Source organism: Mesoplodon densirostris, chromosome 10 (assembly GCF_025265405.1).
Source record: "Mesoplodon densirostris isolate mMesDen1 chromosome 10, mMesDen1 primary haplotype, whole genome shotgun sequence".
NCBI classification, from domain to species: Eukaryota; Metazoa; Chordata; class Mammalia; order Artiodactyla; family Ziphiidae; genus Mesoplodon; species Mesoplodon densirostris.
The window spans coordinates 84,329,967-84,348,879 of record NC_082670.1 but is presented as its reverse complement, the minus strand read 5'-3'; the positions used below and the strand labels follow the sequence as shown (position 1 = coordinate 84,348,879).

Sequence of the window (18,913 nt, the reverse complement as noted above, 5' to 3'; positions counted from 1 at the left end):
GAAATTCACCATTGTTGGTGGAGGCGTGTGATTTTTACCATCGGCTGTTCTTGGGTGGAGAACTGAAAGGAGGTCAGGTTTTATATCTGGACCTGACCTCTGTGTGTTGTGAATACGCGCTGGAATATGAGAAGCGGTAGCCCTCCAGAGAGTGACTCGGAGCTTCCTGCAAAAACCTCTGACCTTTGGATATTTCAGACTAGTGCAGAGGGGGGTGTCTGCATCCCTCAGTGTGTCGGTGCCGCTCCTTCACCCTCAGAAGCCCTCTGGGCTGTGTCACGTTTGCCGGCATCCTGCAGAGCGTCTGAGACCAAGACCTCTCCAGTTTATTGTTTATACACCTGGGGGTGTTTATGAAATGCAGACTGTGCATTTTTAGCAAGCTCCCTGGTGATGCTAGTGCGGCTGCTTCTCAGCCACCCTTGTAGTAAGCACTGAGGGCTGCACAGGGAAGGAAATTGGACTAAATTCAGAAGGCCCAGGTTCCAGTCCCAATTGTGTCATTCCTTATAGCAGTAAACCTCAAATAGATCTCTTAGCTGCTCTGTGACTCAGTTTCTCCTTCTGCGGAGTAATGAAAGTAATTAATAACTAACAGTTAATGACTGCTTACTGTGTGCCTGGCACCATGCTCACTATTTTTTCATGTGCTGTATCTTAACTGAGTCTCATAATAACCTTATGAGGTAGGTTCTCTTATCAGCTGCATTCTATAGAAGCTAAACACAGAGAGGTTGAATAACTTGCCCAAGGTTGCACAGCTAGTAAATGGCCAAGCTGGAATTTGAACTCACATCATTTGACTCTGAAGCTTGCACAACTTGTAGAAATGATAGATGTGAACAATCCTGGAACTTCTGTGTGTTATGCAAGCATACCATATAAATAAATGCATTTATTTGTATGGTATGTATTATTTATAAATGTTTAGCACAACTGGAATTATAAGAAGCTGGTGTTTCCCAGATGGGATGGTATTGTTTTTAAGGGAAAAAAATATTGTTCCAGTTTATATTAACTGAAGTCAAATGCTTTGTGAAGTTTTGAAGAGCACAGGTGTTTGCACTGTTGTCTTGGGTTGTTCAGCTAGGAAATGAAGTGTCAGCTAAGAGGAATGTGAGGTTCTGATTAACTGAATTTCTGGCTGTTTAGAATTAAATCCCATTTTGTTTTCAATCTTGTTTTTGCAAATTTGGACAATATATCCAATCACTTTTCTGCCTTACAGAAAAGCACAGTTACCCGATTGACTGTGTCTTGTGATTGAGGATATGGCAACCATGTAAATTACTACCCTGAACACGACTTTCCTGCAAGTGGATTGATTGTGGGTTGATTGTGAGCATCATCTGAGTTTGATATCTCACCGCTCACTGGACCCCAGGCTGTGATCTGGCAGGATAAACAGATGTCTGCTTTCTTCCCTCACCCCTCCTTGTTATTCCTCTAGAAGCTTCTATTTGAATGACAGAGGAAATCTTCAGTGGGGAAAAGTATTCTTACTTGAATGTGTACCCATGCTTGAACCCCATTCTTAGAAATGTCCCAATCTGGGCTTCCCTGGTGGCGCCGTGGTTGAGAGTCCGCCTGCTGATGCAGGGGACACGGGTTCGTGCCCCGGTCCGGGAAGATCCCACATGCCGCGGAGCAGCTGGGCCCGTGAGCCATGGCCACTGAGCCTGCGTGTCCGGAGCCTGTGCTCCGCAACGGGAGAGGCCACAACAGTGAGAGGCCCGCATACCGCAAAAAAAAAAAGAAATGTCCCAATCTTAGTAGGAGTATGGCAGATACCTAGCACCTGCATCGCCAGGCCCCCATCTCCCTTGTCCATTGTGGACCTCACTGATGACACACCACATTCTTTTTGTCAACCTCCGGCACCACTTCAGAATCCTACTCAACACAGCACTCCAGGTAGCCTGTATTCATCAGTTGTAGTTACCCTAAGAGATTTAAGTTACATGTCATGTCTACCCTTGGACACTCCCTGGAAGTTGATTCTCCGCTTTTTTTTTTTTTTTTTTTTTTTGGCCATACTGTGCAGCATGTGGGACCTTAGTTCCCTGACTGAGCAAAGATCCCCTGGAACAGTTTTAGGGATCAGACCTGCGCCCCTCAGTGGAAGCGTGGAGTCTTAACCACTGGACCGCCAGGGAAGTCCTGTTCTCCTTTCAATTTAGTAAATATATATCAAACACCTCTTAATTGCTTAGGCATGATGAAAAGAAATTCTGTTTTCCACTTACTCTGCATTTATTCTTCCTCCCCAAAGTGGATGACCTGAAAGCTTTTTGAAAGTTTTAGTTAAGGTTTTCATAGTTGTTTTTTCTTTCTCTGGGATCTACATCCTGTTGTTCTAATTAATATGGTGACCATTCTTAAGGTTCCCATCACTTTTCATTACCAGCGATGTAGGGTCTTTATCCAGCTTCCCTGCTCTGATGCTTCCAGAGGAATACCTGCTTTACAATGAACTGTTTCCTGTAGGCATCCTCTGGGCAGCTCAGCCATTGGCTAGGTGGCCAGTGCATATGCAGTGGCTGCTCTTGGCTCACAGCTGTGATGCCCTTGGCTAAAGCCCTTTCCTGGCAGCATATCTATCAAGATTCAGGAGTTCATTTAAATTACTGCCTAAGTCTCCTACTTGCGTTTGAGGTCATCATCTCAGAAGTCACCTGGAGAGCCTGTAAGGACTAGAAGCTTGCCACCAATTGGGACAATGAATCCCCTCCCCTAAGCCCCTCCCCTGCTTCCTGTGCAGGTTGGGCCACCACTTTGAAACACCTAGCTCATTAGGAAGCAGGGTGAAAACGCAGAGCAAAGAATTCACATGTGCCTGTCTTAACAACAGGAGCTTGAGTTCTTGCTTGAATGGCTTCTGAAAGGCAAATAGCCTGATCGCTGGGCTTGATTTTGATCAGCCTAGCTTGAACCTGCCTTCCGTTCACCTTGTCAATTGGGCTGCGTAAACACCAGTGTGGTTTGCCCTTGCCATGATTAAAAATTGTTTTCAATCCTTGTATCATTGAGTTTCTAAGATTCAGCATCCTAAGTGGTTGTGATGATATCGTGTGCCATTTTGAATTTTTAAAAGAAAACAGTGCAAAGAGTGAGAAATGGAGCATCTGCAAGATATAAGGCACTGTCTCTGGGCCTGTGAGGAATAGCAGAGAGGACCTTTTACACTTAGCCAGTTCTCTAAACCAGGTATTTTTTAACTCAGGATCCACAAGCACCAAAGGACCAGCAAAGATTGACGAACTTTTTGAAATTAAACGCAGAATTTTCTATGAATGTATGTATGTTCACCTTTTTTTTTTTTTTTTTTTTTTTCCTGTATGCGGGCCTCTCACTGTTGTGGCCTCTCCCGTTGCGGAGCACAGGCTCCGGACACGCAGGCTCAGCGGCCATGGCTCACGGGCCCAGCTGCTCCGCAGCATGTGGGATCTTCCCGGACCGGGGCACGAACCCGTGTCCCCTGCATCGGCAGGCGGACTCTCAACCACTGCGCCACCAGGGAAGTCCTGTTCACCCTTTTAGGGGAGAGGATCCCGCCTTTCATCAGATTCTTAAATGTGTAAAGTCACCTGAAAGGTTAATAAGAAGTGCTGTATTGGATGGTAGATAGTTGTAAACTCATCCAGGAAACTCTCCTAAGGTTTACTTGGGACTGGAAGAAACTATCCTTTGGCCCTATAGAAATACATCACTGTTCTGCGAAGCTACCCAGGAGATAAGATGAAGCTCTGTGGAGCTGGAAGGAGAATTACCTGGTTCTCTTCCATTTTACAGATGGGTAAATTGAGGGCTGTAGTCTCAGATGCCAAAGCCACAAGAGTACTTCTTTCTTCTCTGTTTCAGATACTTTTTATTATTCACTTAACAGTTCAACAGTTTTTTTGAACATTTACTTTAGGTTAAACTGGGGGTTTTCAGTCTTTCTATATTCAAGGCATTCTTTCAAATATTGGACATTTTGCAGTACACTTAGCGGAATTAAGTTACACTGCAGTTATGGTATACAGTTCTTGGTTGTTCTCAACATAAATATATTCTTCTCTGCCCTAACTTTCCTTTGTCTTGTTTAATCCTGGAAGAAGACAGTCTTTCTTTGGTGTGGTTTTGCTGATGTACTACTGATCATATAGTTAACTCACACTGTACATGTTGGCATCATTTTAACAGTATACATTTTTAGTAATTCCATAAAATACATATTAAAAAGTGAAAATTTTACATACTGATTCTATCTTCTTTGTGTGCCCATGAAGTGTTCAGCCTCTAGTTAAGAACTGCCAAGCTAGATTCTGGGCTGGGTATTAGAGATTCAAAATTTTAAAGAACTACCTACTGAATGCTTATTGTTCTAGTTACAAGGTAACCTCCTTGAGCTTTTGGAAGTTATATTATCGTGGGAAAAACATTTAATAGATACAGCAACAGGTAAAATAGTTTCTGACAGTGACAAATGTTAAGAAAAAAATTAAAGGATAATAGAATGGAGAGTGAATGAGAAGGGAAAGTGGGCAATTTTTTTAGGGTTCTTGTTGGAGGTGCCTTTGAGTGATTACATGGATAATGAAAAATAGACCAGCTCAAAGAGCTCAGGGTAGGATGCTCCAAGCAGTAAAACAGCCACTGCAAAGATCCTAAGAGAGGGATGGCCTTGGCACACACACAAGCACAAAGGACAAACAAAAGGTCATCGGGGCCGAAAGATGGTAGAGAAGGTGGGGAGTGGGTCAAAATGAAGTTGGAGAGACAGGAAAGGGCCAGATTAAATTGTATCTCGGAGGCCAAGGTTGGGGAGTGTGTACTTTATTCTAATTATAGTGGGAAGCCAGTGGAGCTTTTTCAGCAGGGGAGTTGAGTGTTATCGCCATTGTTTTAAAAAACAAAACAGTTAGTAGAAAATAGATTCTAGAAAGGAATGAGTGGATACAGGGAAGAATAAGTAAGCTGTTGCCAGGCAGGAGGCGATGGTGAATTGGACTAGAAGGGTAAAGGTAGAAATGGTGAGTAGAGGTCACTCATCCCATGCACCAAGGGAGTCCACAGTCTGGGCTGTTGTTCAGCTCAGCCAAAAGCACGTGGGCGTTGCTACATCCCCAGGTTTGGGGGTAGGAGGTGCGTCTAGGGGACATAGATCCTTCAACCATCACCTTGTCAAATCTGAATATAACAGACTCTTAAATATTTGCAATGTCTCACTCCTGTAGACCATGTGAATTCAATTCATCCAGGGCTTCTTTCCAATAAAACATGAAACCAGGAAACGTTATTTTCTTTCTCTGTACTTCCCTGCATCCTCTCACTGCTGCAGCATGAAGAGACTAGTCATGGCTCAGTACAAAACCACAAAAACCTTTCCATGGATCGGGCTTGAAGAAGGGAAATCAGCGTCTTGCCTTTTTTGACTGTACCCCCCTCTGGGAAACCTTGAGAAATGGGTTTTGTGTTCTTCCCTGGACTTGACTGAAGCCAGGTCTCCCCTGAAAATAACATCTCTCGCTGTTGTGTCTAACTCAATATCAATTGCAGGGCCTTACTTCCAGTCTCGGTATTTGGTAAACACCCAGTTTCTTGACACTCTTGTTTCCCAAGTCCGCTGGGGTCATCTTGAGCCTTGGCCTCATTCACTGAGGATCATGGATTTCTGGGAAGTCTCTACCTCCAGCCCTTCAGCACGGGTATTAAAGGGCCCCTGTCAAGTTTTGAAGGGTGTGACCATTGCCAGAATCCCCACAAGCCGAGCCCCTGAGGGATGCTCTCGCCAGCTGGCCCACATCCACACCAGAAATGGCTGGATTTAAGTGGTTCTCTGTGTATGGAGCTGGCTGAGTTCCCCTGGATGAAAGGCAGCCTAATATAAACTGAAAATGTTATTAATAAGCAGCCACTTAAGAATTTCCTATGACTTGCCAGTGATTTGGGGGCCTCTATGTGAACAGGGAGAAAAGCACAACTTGTTTTACATGGATTAAGGGACCAGTGCAGTCAGTCTGACAGGGCCCCAGAAAGGCATTCAGGTGTTTGGTGAAGGGCTCCGGAATCTAGCAGATCTAGGTCTGCGTTTCCATTTTCATCCTTTCCCAGCTGTGGGAGCTTGAGTACGTTTCAGAAACACTTTGAGCCTTGGTTTTCCCATCTGTAAAATGAGGGTGATATTAATAATTTCCATCTCTTAACTGTGCTGCTATGAGGATTAACTAAGGAATGTGGGGAAAGTGTTTAGCACAGAACCCGGTGTACACTCCGAAAATGTCTTCTTCGAAAGGAAAGTTGGAAAAAGCATACCCTAGAAGTAGAACCAAACTGACTTGACTTTTCCTGGTTCAGGGTGAGAAAAAGTAGATGTGGCGTTCTAGACACACCACATTTCATAGTAGCAACCACAGCACTTGGCTTCTTTGAGCTCCCCCTTCTCCTTCTATAAAATGGCAATAACCCTTGTTCCTCTGACTAACTTTGTAGAGATTTTTGGCAATTCAGAGAATTCCCTGAATTGGAAGTGCGTGGGCAGCTCTGAAGTACTTGATCAGTCCCAGGGTCATTAATTTAATATCCAAACCTGTCTGCCTTATTGTATCTTGCTAAGAACCAAGGTCGTTTCTGTGACCTTGAAATATTAGAAGGATGGTAAAGGGTAAGTAATCCTTTGGTAAAGATAATAATCCAATTACCTTTCTCAGTCCAGCACACCTTAAAGTATATACTAGGTATTTCATAAAGACTTGTAGGAATGACCTGTTTGCCACCCATCTGTTTTCCATTGATCTGTTTCCATCCCAACTAGAATATATTAGTAGGGGTTAGATTGACTTCTAGAGAACCAGAACCATGACTATTTTTATTGACTTGTTTTACTTTTTGTCCCTACCCAGAGCATAGGGCCTAGCAAGCTGGCACAGAGTCAGAATTCACTATACTCAGCGTGCTGTAGATATTCAGTTATTTAATCCTAATAGCAACTCAGTGAAGTGGCAGTTAGGATTTGAACCCAAGGCACTGTGCCTCCAAGATCTTTATCCACTGCACTATATATTGTTTTTAAGTACTGAGGGGATATTTAATGCTTCAGATTTGGTCTACATGGGCTTAGCCAACTTCTTACACACAGGAGGTAGAGACTGAACAAGTACTTGGGCAGGTGGCATGGAAGAGAAAGGCAAACAAAGAGATATTTTCTGGAGTCTTCCAATTCTTGAAGTTGGGAGGTGAGGAGTGTTAGAATTCAGTGTGCAGTCATTTCCTCAGAAACTGTTCCCCTGAAGGACTCATCTGGAAAGGAGGAACTCTTGGAACATGATCTGCTCGATGTCCAGTGAAGCAAAAGCATACATGCCATAAAATCATGGTTAACATATGGACAAAGAGAAATGGAGGAATTGATCCAGGCATAACCATTGGTTATGCCTGGATCTACCTTGGTTTCTTGGTTTCTTCTTAGGGAGGCGGTTGGTCTGACAGCAGTTCAGGAAATCAGAGCTTCTCTAGGTACCCACAGCCTTTCCTACGGATGCAGTGATGGAGGTAGTAGTGTTGCCATGGAGACACCATCAGTAGCCAAGTTCTTTTCCTTTGAGGGCTCACTCTTTCCACTCATTACGATGCTTAATTAGCTAGCTGCGTGTTTGGTAGGCAGATTCCTCACTAGCCTGTGAACATGTTTACAGTAAAGTTAAAACTCCTTCACCTGGGTTGCATGTGTAGTCCTCCAGCTGCTAGCTTGTCACCGTCTTAGACTCCTCTCAATATCTTGTTGACGCCTTGTTCTCTCTCACCTCGTGCCTTTATTCAACTGTCAGGGGTACTCCTTCCTTCTCTTTTTACCTAGCAACCTCCTACTCAGCAAGTTGTATGCAGTGCCCAGCCCATGGTAGGTTTTCTATTAATAACTGACCTAACAACAAAGTCACAGGACTGTTCACTTTGTTTCAAAACGTATTTTGAAAACTTGCAGTGTTATATACAGTTTACAAGAATAGCATAATGAACTTCCAGACACCCTTCTAGAAATGTCTGTGGCTGACATTTGGCACTTTTGTGCTGCTTGTTCCCTTCCTCCCTCTCTTTTTTGCATGTGCCCGCGATGCATACACATAGATTATTATTTTGGCTCAACCCTTTGAAAATAAATGACAAACATAATCCTTTACCTGTATGTATTTCAGCATCTATCTCCTAGGAACAAGGACACTCTTTTAACTAATCCCACAAGTACTCTTGACTTTGAGATTTATGCTCTAGCTCCTTGTGGCCTAGATCTTTGTGTCCCAGTCAGATAGGGGCTCCTTACTGTTTTGTTTTGTTTTAATCCCTCACAACCACCACCAGAATGCATAGTACACAGTAGATGTTCAGTGAATTCTTGTTTAATAAATGAAGCTGCCTTCAGCGAACACTTGCAGTAATACCCTCTTCCCCCTTGGCACTCACCTTTCCAGGGTACCCTGACCCATGGTTCCTCGTTTGGTAGCAGCTGTAACTCTCTGCTCTAGCCTGCCTGTCTCGTGTGTGGGGTGGGCCACAGGGGCCCAGGTGTGGTCTTCACCCAGTGACTGTTGGGAATTGGGGGATAAGTACTCCTGCCTCCTTGATTCTCCAGTGGGACATCTCTCAGGAGTGTTCTATACCATCTCCCGAAGCTCCTCAACTGAAATGAGTCTCAGTTGCCCAGAGCTTCAGCTGCTCATTACCTCTCCCTGCGTAAGCATCCTTCCCTGCTTCCCTTCTCCAATTCCCTCTCAGGCCTTTTTGGGGTCACCTCCCAAACTTCTTTATGTTCAGATGCCTTCCAAGGATCTAATTCTGGGGAAACCCAATCCAAGACATCATTCCTCAATTGCTGAGACATCAGACCTGGAAATCAGAGTCTGGTAAGAGATACTCAGAATATGAAAAGTCATCCAACAGGCTTATTTTTTTTTTAAAGGAAATGTGTTTCCACTGCTAAAAATTCCAAGATAAATTAGTCTGAAGTATGTTTCTTCATGGAAATATGAATTGACATATTAAGAGAGGAAACAACTGCCACTAAAGATGATCCTGTAGCAACTTTGGCAGTGCCTGGGAGAGAGAACCTCCTCTAGGTGCAGATGGCCAGAGCCCCTGGAGCCCGGGCGGAGGGCAGGGAGTTGGACGGGCCCGGCAGCGGGTTTTGGCTCTGTGCTGGCACCAACCTCGTACCCAGCTGGCCCTGTCACAGTCTCCGCCCTTGAGCTTCTGTGTTTTTTAGGAAACCGTTTTTCCTTTCTCACAGAGATAGAAATCTTGCTTCCAGACATGGCGAGTGTCAAGGTTCATGCCTGGGTCCCTCATTCAGACGGAGTGTTTGCCAAAAAAAGGGGAAAAACACAGTATTGTGGCTGGGGGGAGGGGGTAAAGGAGCCAGTGAGGCTGCAAATAACAGGATATGCCAACGTCTGGGTATCAAGACAGAGGAATATAGGAATTCCAAGGGGAAGGGAATTAAGGAGAAAGGAAGAGCTTTCCTCACCCATTAAGATGGCACCGTCCCCTGAATCTCACGTTGCTGCTTGGGCTTTGGGACAGGCAGTGGCTCAGCCAGTTTGGTCACTGTCATCCAGGACGACAGTGACGGGGGAGGGGAGGCCACACACCACCTCCTGAGAATGACTCATGCCACACTCTTCCCCACCTCAGAGCCTCTGCTTGCTTTCCCTCTGCCTGGAAAACTCTCTCCCTGGTCTTTCTCAGAGCTGCTTCCTACTTCGTCTTCTAGTCACACCTCACATGTCACTTCAGTGGGGAGGCCTTTCCTGTTCCATCCTCGGCCCCTCTCTTTTTTTTTTTTTTTTTTTTTTTTTATCTTTTTGCGGTATGTGGGCCTCTCACTGCTGTGGCCTCTCCGTTGCGGAGCACAGGCTCCGGACGCGCAGGCCCAGCGGCCATGGCTCACGGGCCCAGCCGCTCCGCGGCATGTGGGATCCTCCCAGACCGGGGCACGAACCCGCATCCCCTGCATCGGCAGGCGGACTCCTAACCACTTGCGCCACCAGGGAGGCCCTCGGCCCCTCTCTTATCTCCTTGCTTGTTTCCATCATGACACTTATCACAACCTATAAATGGCAAGTTTATCTATGTGTTTACCTGACTGTTGTCTGTCTTCCTCACTTGACTTGAAGCCCTGTGAGGTTAGAGATACCGTCTGAATCACTGCTGTATGCCCGGCATCTTCATACAGTGCCTAGTACACAGTACCTGCTCAATCACTGTTGTCTGCCTGGGTGGTTGGATGGATATGGATGGAAGGATGGTTGGACAGATGCAGGGAAGGATGGAAAGATGCACAGAAGAAAAGAAGGAAGATTTGGCCACTCTCCTTAAAACAAGGTGGTGGGAAGAACCTTGGGCTTGGAGTCAGACGGCGTAGGTTCTAGTCTGTACAACTTCAGTCGAGTTGCTTGTGAGTTTGTAGAACTCATAGTTCATCTGCGTGAAATGGATGAAAATGCCAACTTTATAGGGCTGCTGAGAATGAATAAAGGAGATAAACTGTGAAACAAAATGACTATTATAAACCTTTTGTAAATGTAAGAAATAACATTAATATTAGAAATACAGCTGCTGTGTTCACCCTTACTGGCCATCCTCCAGTAGCAAAGTACGTACTGGAGTCAGGACCCTGGGGCTCAGACCTGTGGTGTGGAGTCCTTGATCCTCTGGGGACAGACTTCCGCCTCTCGCAGCATCCTTATCTCATTTCGTTTCAAGCCAGCCTCCTCAAGTATATATCCCGCCTGCCTTCCTTCCTGTCTTCTGATCCTCCACTTGTGTGTTTGTGAGGCGTGTGGAAGGTAGGAGCTGAAGCCCTGTGCGTGGGTCATGTGATCATGTGACGCATGTGATTTTGGAGGGGAACAGGTAGTGTTCTTTGTGATAGTTCAGTTTTGACAATTCTGACTTATTCCTCACGGGAGTATCTCAGCGATATCTTAAAGCAGGGGGACCCCACTTCCAATTCTCACCGGCTCACTTACTCAGCACGGTGATGCCTTTTTTGGCTAAGAATATGCACTGTTTCTTTATTCAATTAGATCCAGGCAGCCTGCAGCCCAGTACAATCTCTCTTCACTCAAAACACATATTTACCTGTTTTTTAGTAAAAAAAAAAAAAAAACAGGTAAAGTGGGAAAGGTGTTCCAGAGTGCAGGAAACTGAGAATAATTTTTGGCTCATTTTAGGCCGGTGCTCTGCATGTGTGTGCTACGTTTCCAATAAGTTCTCATTGGAAATTTGAGGCAATCGGGCAGCAGAGCAGACTGGGGAAGCCTGGCTCCTGCCCAGACCCTCGTGAGTCTGGCCTGCCGAGGACAGATCCTTTAGGTGGTTGGCAGTGACATAAGTTATCACACCTCTGAGAGTCTGCGACCGATGTACAAAGACACAATTCAAAGCCAGGGCTTAGTGGTTTGAAATTATCCATGCCCCATCTCTCCCTACTTGCACAGAAAATTGGAAGTTGATAGCTGTAGAAATCTGGTTTTCAGATGTTTTTTATCTGAGGAACCTAACTTAACTCTGTGATACCCGTAAGTGTATATTGCAATTCCAACGTTTTTGGCGTCTTCCACGCTACGTAAATAAATTCTCTGATCCTGCTACAGGGCACCAGATCAGAGCAAACCCACTTATCTGCACTGAAGAATGCACATCTCCTGCCGAGAATGTTGTGTGTACATGTGTGGGTAGCTCTGGCTCATGTCTTTTTATTTCGGGCCAGAGTCTTGGTCCTTGCTGATGGCGTGCACACAGAATGAAATCTGGTCTCTGGTTTCTTAACATGAGGGGAAAAGGGGACCAGCAGCTGTTTCTGTTTAACAGTGATTATCTCTGGGATTGTGAGTGTTTGAATTATTTTTCTTCTTCTTGCTTATCTGTAATTCCTGATTCTTTTCTACATACATTGTATATTGTTTTTCTTTTTAGGATAAGGCGGTAGTAGCTTTAAATTACCATAGGAGAAAAAGGCTTCCTCTTTTTCTCTTATTAAGAATGAAAGGAGTTATTCTTTTGCCTTTGGTGAACTCAAGTCATGGAAGAGTTTAAATGCCTAGGACACATTTATTATTTAGCAAAAAGCTATGGAGGCTTTTGGGTTCTTTTAGCCCTCTGTCTTTAACAAAAATGTCTTTTCCCACACCTGATCTCAGCTGCCTGAGGCGTTGCCATATTGAGCCCAGAACTTTGCATTCCTCATCTGTCACTTGATTTGTGTTGGGACTGAGCCACTCTTCAAGCAGTCTGTCCTTTGACCCTGTGCATAAAAGTGGCCTGAACCTGATCTGACCATGGACTTGGGACACAGAAGCCCATACCACAGGGGAGGTAGAAGGCAGGACCAAAAGCAGGCTGGCAGTGAGAGACACTATTCTGGTGGCTGGTGTGGTCCTGCTTCTCACCAGCATCTTTTCACACACATGCCCCAGAGGTACCTAGCTGAGTGACAGGTGGGCTTAGTGATATAAGAGTTTAATACGTGGTAGTCAGGAGGGGTGGGCAAAGATCCCCTGGAACAGTTTTAAAAATGTACATTGTCCAGAGACCATCCGGTAATGTTGGTAGAACACGCCAGTTTTCAGACCATACTCTGACTCAGGTGCTCCCCTTCTAACTGGGAGGCTAGCTGTAGAAAAATGTCCTCCAAGTGCATGTCAGAATCACCTGGAATGCTGGTGGACATGCACTTCCGGGGCCCTGTCTCAGTCCTATCAAATCAGAGTCACTGGGGCACATCACTGCTCCCCAGTCATCTCCACGTAATGTCTTAGAAACCGGATATACAATTTCCTATGACTAGAATCATCATTATCTGCAGAGTTTGATGATTAGGAATTATCTGTCTCTTAAAAGCCATCGATAGCCTCTGTTTTTCTTTTTGTCTTTCTACCATCTGTCAAATGATTGGGCACCTACTTTATATTTTGATAATACTAGAAATGACCTTGAACTGTCCTGGGAAGTATGCTGGTTTCCAGACTTGTGTCTTTGGAACCCTTGGGAGGTTAGGACCATGAAAATGCCTGGATATTGGGAGAAGGTTGAGCTCGAGAGAAGCTGGGCTCCGGGCCTCCTTCTGTCACATCAACTTGGGCAGCTCTGTTTTATATATTGAGTTTCCACATGGGAGTTCTTTTGCAAAAAATATTCTCCTCTCATTAAAAAAAGAAGAAGAAGAGGATGAAAGAGAGAAAGAAGGAAAGCGGGGGGGGGGGGGAGTTAACGATGTGTTTCCAACCCTATCCAAATCTAGAAAACTGCAGTTTATGACTTGAACTTGTCAGCATCGTGTGACAACGGAAGACTCCTTTCTTGCCTTCATCCTATCGCTTCTCACACAAAGCAAGACATTGTGGTTTAGGATTCAGTGTTATAAATAACCTGTCAACATCTCAAAGATGAGACACCCCCCCAGCAGACACACCACCCCCCAATCTATTTATAATGAATCGTTCGGAATCATGGTAGGTGAGTTAATTGGTATAAATTGTTAGTCATTTTGCAAATGGTGTGGTCACTGGTGCAGATGACCAGAGTACTTTGAGACGGTTCACAAGAGAGCCTTCACCTGCCGGTATTGTGTATTTCATGGAAGAGCCACTGGTGGCTTCTGAATACAGAAGCGAATGAATTTACAGCTGCAGGTTTCGGGTGGGGGGTGGCAAGGGTTGTTGCTGGGTAGAGGGAAGGGGGAAGGAGGATGCAGGATCTCTGCTCTCTGAATCATGCCTTATTCCTTGGAGACCTGTCATTCACAAACCCAATTAGGTACAGGTAGAATGTCACCTCTGACAGAATGAAACCAATGCAAGCTTTGTATGATTGGGTTCTTTAATGAAATCCTGCTTTACTAGCAGGTTCTATTTTCATAAATGTCTATTTTAAAAAAAAAAGCCAAATCATATATTTCCCCACGCACTCCTGAAAAGCTTTAATCAGTGTGTCGAAACAGAGAGCTGTTGGGTGTTGCTGTGTGCATTTTGCCAAGAGGGAGAGAAAGATGTGAGGACCAAGAGGAATGCTCAGCTTTACCTCTGACCCCTCCACACCTTTCTCAGCATCTGGGCCTTGCATTCCTCATTTGTAAACAGAAGTTGTTAAATTAGTCTCTCCAAAGGCTGTCATGGAAGCACTCAAAGGTTAAAGATTCTCTGCAAATAATAATGCCTTGCCACAGAAGTGCCTGTTAATTATAAATGAGGAATGGAAGGCAGGCAGCTAGCAGGGAAAATACGTAAGGTCCTTGTGGTTTTGATTTACCTTTTTTTCTTTTTCCTTTTTCTTGTTTCCTCTTTGGTTTTGATTTTTCTGAATGTGTTTCTTGTTCAGGAGTGAAAGGCTATTCTCTGGTTGGAGTCAGGTATGCCCTCTGTAGGTTCTTATTAGGGTTCGGGGGTCAGATTGATCCTACTTTGAATCTCTGTTCTGCTGGCTATTTCAGGTGTACTTTGAACATGTTGCTTAAACTCTCTGAGCCTTTGTTGTCTGGAAAGTGGGGGTGATATTTCCTTTCTCGGATGACTGGCGTGCGAATCTGGGCTCGTGCGTGTCAGGTGTAAGCAAGTCAGGTGCTGTGCATTCTGCCTCCACGATAATCCTGCTTTTGCCCTTATCCGGCTTCACCATTCTTGTTTTGCGTCGCACTTAGCATCTTTAACGTGCTATTGTATATGATAGAATGATTTGTTATGTTTGTTGCTTATTGTTTGTTTCTTCCCCTCTGAGAATATAGGTTCTATGGGGGGGGGATCTTTATTTGTTTTGGCTGGGTATCAGTAGTGCCTAGAGCAGTGCCTGGCAGATGGTAGGTACTTGGTGGTTATTTGCTGAATGACTAAAGAGGGCCCGAAGCCCTCGCCCCTTTCTCCCTTCTGTTCAGGCTTCTACTCAATGAGACTCATTATGGATCTCGTTCTTTAATTCTGTGTTTTGCTTTCATCTTGTCTTTGTTCCTTCTTCTGGAGCTTAGAAGTTCATTAGATTATGTCCATCCAGCGTTAAAAAGTGTGCTGTTCCCTGCCTTGCTGAATAAATGAGTTTCCTTGATGAATATTCTGGAGACTGCATTTAGAAGAAAGATCTCTACATTTTGGTCTAAAAGTATGACTTTCTGCTAAAAAAACCATTAGTTACCAAAGAGCTTCCTCAACTTGCTTAAACACACTGAAACTTTTTTCTTCCCTTAAGTCATAAACTGACAAAAAAGTTTTGGAGGGGAAAAAAACCCAAAACCCTGACTGCTTCCCAAGACCCCTGACTTCTTTACAGTAGCTGATTAATTAAAGAGTTACTGTTAAAATGAGCACAGACTATTTTTAAAAGCAATAGCCAGGGTTTGGATGAAACTTCTCTGAGGTTGGAGATGCAAACCAGATCCAAATGTGCATTCTGTCTGGGTATATCTTCAGTCGGATGAAAGGCAGGAAGTGGGAGAATCTGACAAGCCTCACTTGGCTGGACAAAACTGATTTTGTTTCTTTAAATGCATTTTGGTGTCAAAATTCAGGCCAAGACATTAAAAGAATAGGGACAAAAACCGACTGATCATCTCACTAGATGCAAAAAAGCATCTGACAAAATCCAACACCCTTTGTTGATAAAAACACTCAATGACTAGCATAGAAGGAAACTTCTTCAACTTAAAAAAGGAAGGTTGGGCTTCCCTGGTGGCGCAGTGGTTGAGAGTCCGCCTGCCGATGCAGGGGACGCAGGTTCGTGCCCCTGTCCGGGAGGATCCCACATGCCGCGGAGCGGCTGGGCCCATGAGCCATGGCCGCTGAGCCTGCGCATCCGGAGCCTGTGCTCCGCAACGGGAGAGGCCACAACAGTGAGAGGCCCGCATAATGCAAAAAAAAAAAAAAAAGGAAGGTTACCAAAAACCCCACAGTTATGCAATACTTGATGGTGAAGGTCAGGAACAAGACAAAGAGCTCCACACTTGCCACTTCTGTTCACTGGAGGACCTAGCCAGGGCAATAAGGCAAGATAAAGAAAAAATCAGCATTAGATTGGAAAGGAAGGAATGCAGCTGTCTCTATTCACAGATGATGTGATCTTGTATATAGGAAATCCTAAGGAATACACACACACACACACACACACACACTATTTGAACTAATAAACCAGTTCAGCAAAATTGTAAGATACAAGATCAAGGTACAAAAATCATTTGTGTTGCTATACACTACAATCTGAAAATGTGATTATGCAAACAGTTCCATTTACAATAACGTCAAAAAGAATAAAATACTTGGGAATGAACTTAACAAAAGAAGTGCAAAACTTGTACCTGAAAACCACAAAATATCACTGAAAGAAATTCGAGTAAACTGAAATAAATGGGAAGACGTTCTTTGTTCATGGATTGGAAGACTTAATATTGTTACGATAGCAATACTCTCCAAATTAAAGATTCAGTGCGGTCCCTATCAAAATCCCAGCTTGATTTTTTGCAGAAATTGGCACCCTAAAATTTATATTGATAATTCAGATGTCAGGGGCCCAGAAGAGCCAAAATAATTTTTTAAAAGAACAGAGACTGAGTGAACTGATGAGGATGATTATAATTTTTGTGACTTTCTGTTTGAATTTAAAAAAAAAAAACAGAGTTGGAGGACTCACACTTCACAATCTCAAAACTTACTACAAAACTACAGTATCAAGACAGTATGGTACTAGCATAAGGATCCACATATAGATCAATGGAATGGAATTGAGAGCCCAGAATAAACCCTTACATTTATGATCAATTGATTTTTGACAAAGGTCAATGCAATTGAATGGTGCTGGGACAGTTAGATAGGCACATGAAGATGAAGTTGGACTCCTACTTCCTGCCATATACAAAACGCAACTCAGAATGGGTCATAGACTCAAGTATAAGAGCTAAAACCGGGCTTCCCTGGTTGCGCAGTGGTTGAGAGTCTGCCTGCTGATGCGGGGGACACGGGTTCGTGCCCCGGTCCGGGAAGATCCCACATGCCGGGAGCGGCTGGGCCCGTGAGCCATGGCCGCTGAGCCTGCGCGTCCGGATCCTGTGCTCCGCAATGGGTGAGGCCACAACAGTGAGAGGCCCGCGTACCGCAAAAAAAAAAAAAAAAAAAAGAGCTAAAACCATAAAACTCTTAGATGAAAATACAAGAGTAAATCTTAATGACCTTGGGTCAAGCAACGGTTTCTTAAATATAAAACTCAAAGCATAAGGAACAACAAAAAAAATTGGACCTCCTCAAAACCAAAAACTTAGGTGTTTCAAAGGACGTCATCAAGAAAGGGAAGACAGCCCACCAAATGAGAGAAAATTTTTACAAAGTATATATCTGATAAGGACTTGTATCCAGAAAGTATATAAGGAATGCTTTCAGTTCAACAATAAAAAGACAGTTTTAAATGAACTAAAGATTTGAATAGCCATTTCTCCAAAGAAGATATATAATAAGCACATAAAAAATGCTTAACATCATTAGTCATTAAGGAAGTACAAATCAAAACCATTGTAAGATACCACTTCACACCCACTAGGCAACAATCAAAGAGAAAGGCAATGTCAAGTGCAGCAAGAATGTGGAGAAAATGGAGCACTTGTTCATTAACAGGTGGGAATGTAAAAAAGAGCAGATATTTTGGAAAACAGTTTGATAGTTCCTCAAAATGTTAAACATAAAGTTACTGTATGACCCAGCAATTGCATTCCTAGGTAAATACCCAAGAGAATTGAAAACATATATCCATACAAAAAAACGTGTACATAAATAAAGCACCATTATTCAAAAAAACTAAAAAGTGGAAACAATCCAAATGTCTACCAGTTGATAAATGGATAAACAAAATTTAGTATATGGAATATTATAATGCAATAAAAGGAAATGAAAGATTGACACATGCTTCAACATGGATTTATCTTGAAAACATCATGCTGTGTGAAACAAGCCAGTTTCAAAAGACTGCATATAGTAAGATTCCATTTATATGAAATTTCCAGTACAGGTAGAACCTTAGAGACAGGAAATAGATTAGTGGTTGTCAGGACCTGGGGGGAGGGGAAGGTGGGAAGTTACCGCTAATGCACATGGAGTTCCTTTTGAGGGTGAAGAAAATGTTCTAAAATTAGTGGTGATGCTTTCACATCTCTGAGAATATACTAAAAACCAATGAATTGTAGACTTTAAAATGGTGAATTTTATGGTGTGTGGATTATATCTTCACAAAGCTGTTGTCAAAAAATTCAGGCGCATGGGGATTAGAATTCTGGGCTGTTTCATCAGTTTTATAAGGTGCTACTGAAACTAATTCTGAAGGTCAGAATACAGGTACAACAGCTTATTTTCTTAAAATTTTTTCCTTCTTTATTTTTTTCCTTTCTTTTTATTTTACTGGTAGAAGCTAGAAATGCTCTTGTGTTGTGACATCAGCGTTTTTATTGCTGCATCATTTTTGTAGCCATGGAAAAGGGAACAGATGGTAATCTTAAAAGAGAAATGTTTTATTTGGGGGAGAGAATTGTATCTTTGGCTGCTATCTTTTGAAATAATTCACATGCATGATCCTCTGGTATATTAAAAAAAAAGCTACCAACGTGGGCTAATTTGGGGTTTCTAATTAGAATTTCAAACCTACAAGTATCTTTAGTGGAGGTGGAAATGTCTTTCCCATGAGATCTTAGGGTCAGCTTTGTTTAATGGGCAAAAATATTTTTGCTCTTCTTAAAGAAAATCTCACCTGCAGTTATTTTTATAACCACTTCCTTTCCCTAAGGTCTAGAAACCTTTTATAAAAACGGAATGTTGTCACTATTTGTTAAACCTACTGGTAATATTTCTGGTCTGCATATGTATTGTGTATATTTAATTACTCTTCCAGTCAAGGAAATTGTGGTCATGGTCCATATCTA

At 43.4% G+C, this 18,913-nt stretch overlaps 1 protein-coding gene across 4 annotated transcripts in view; it reads left to right on the top strand.

Annotated features, from left to right (window-relative positions):
• The window catches only part of PRICKLE2 (prickle planar cell polarity protein 2), a 363,924-nt gene that overhangs the window by 242,172 nt on the left and 102,839 nt on the right, over nucleotides 1–18,913 (top strand). The window lies entirely within an intron of this gene.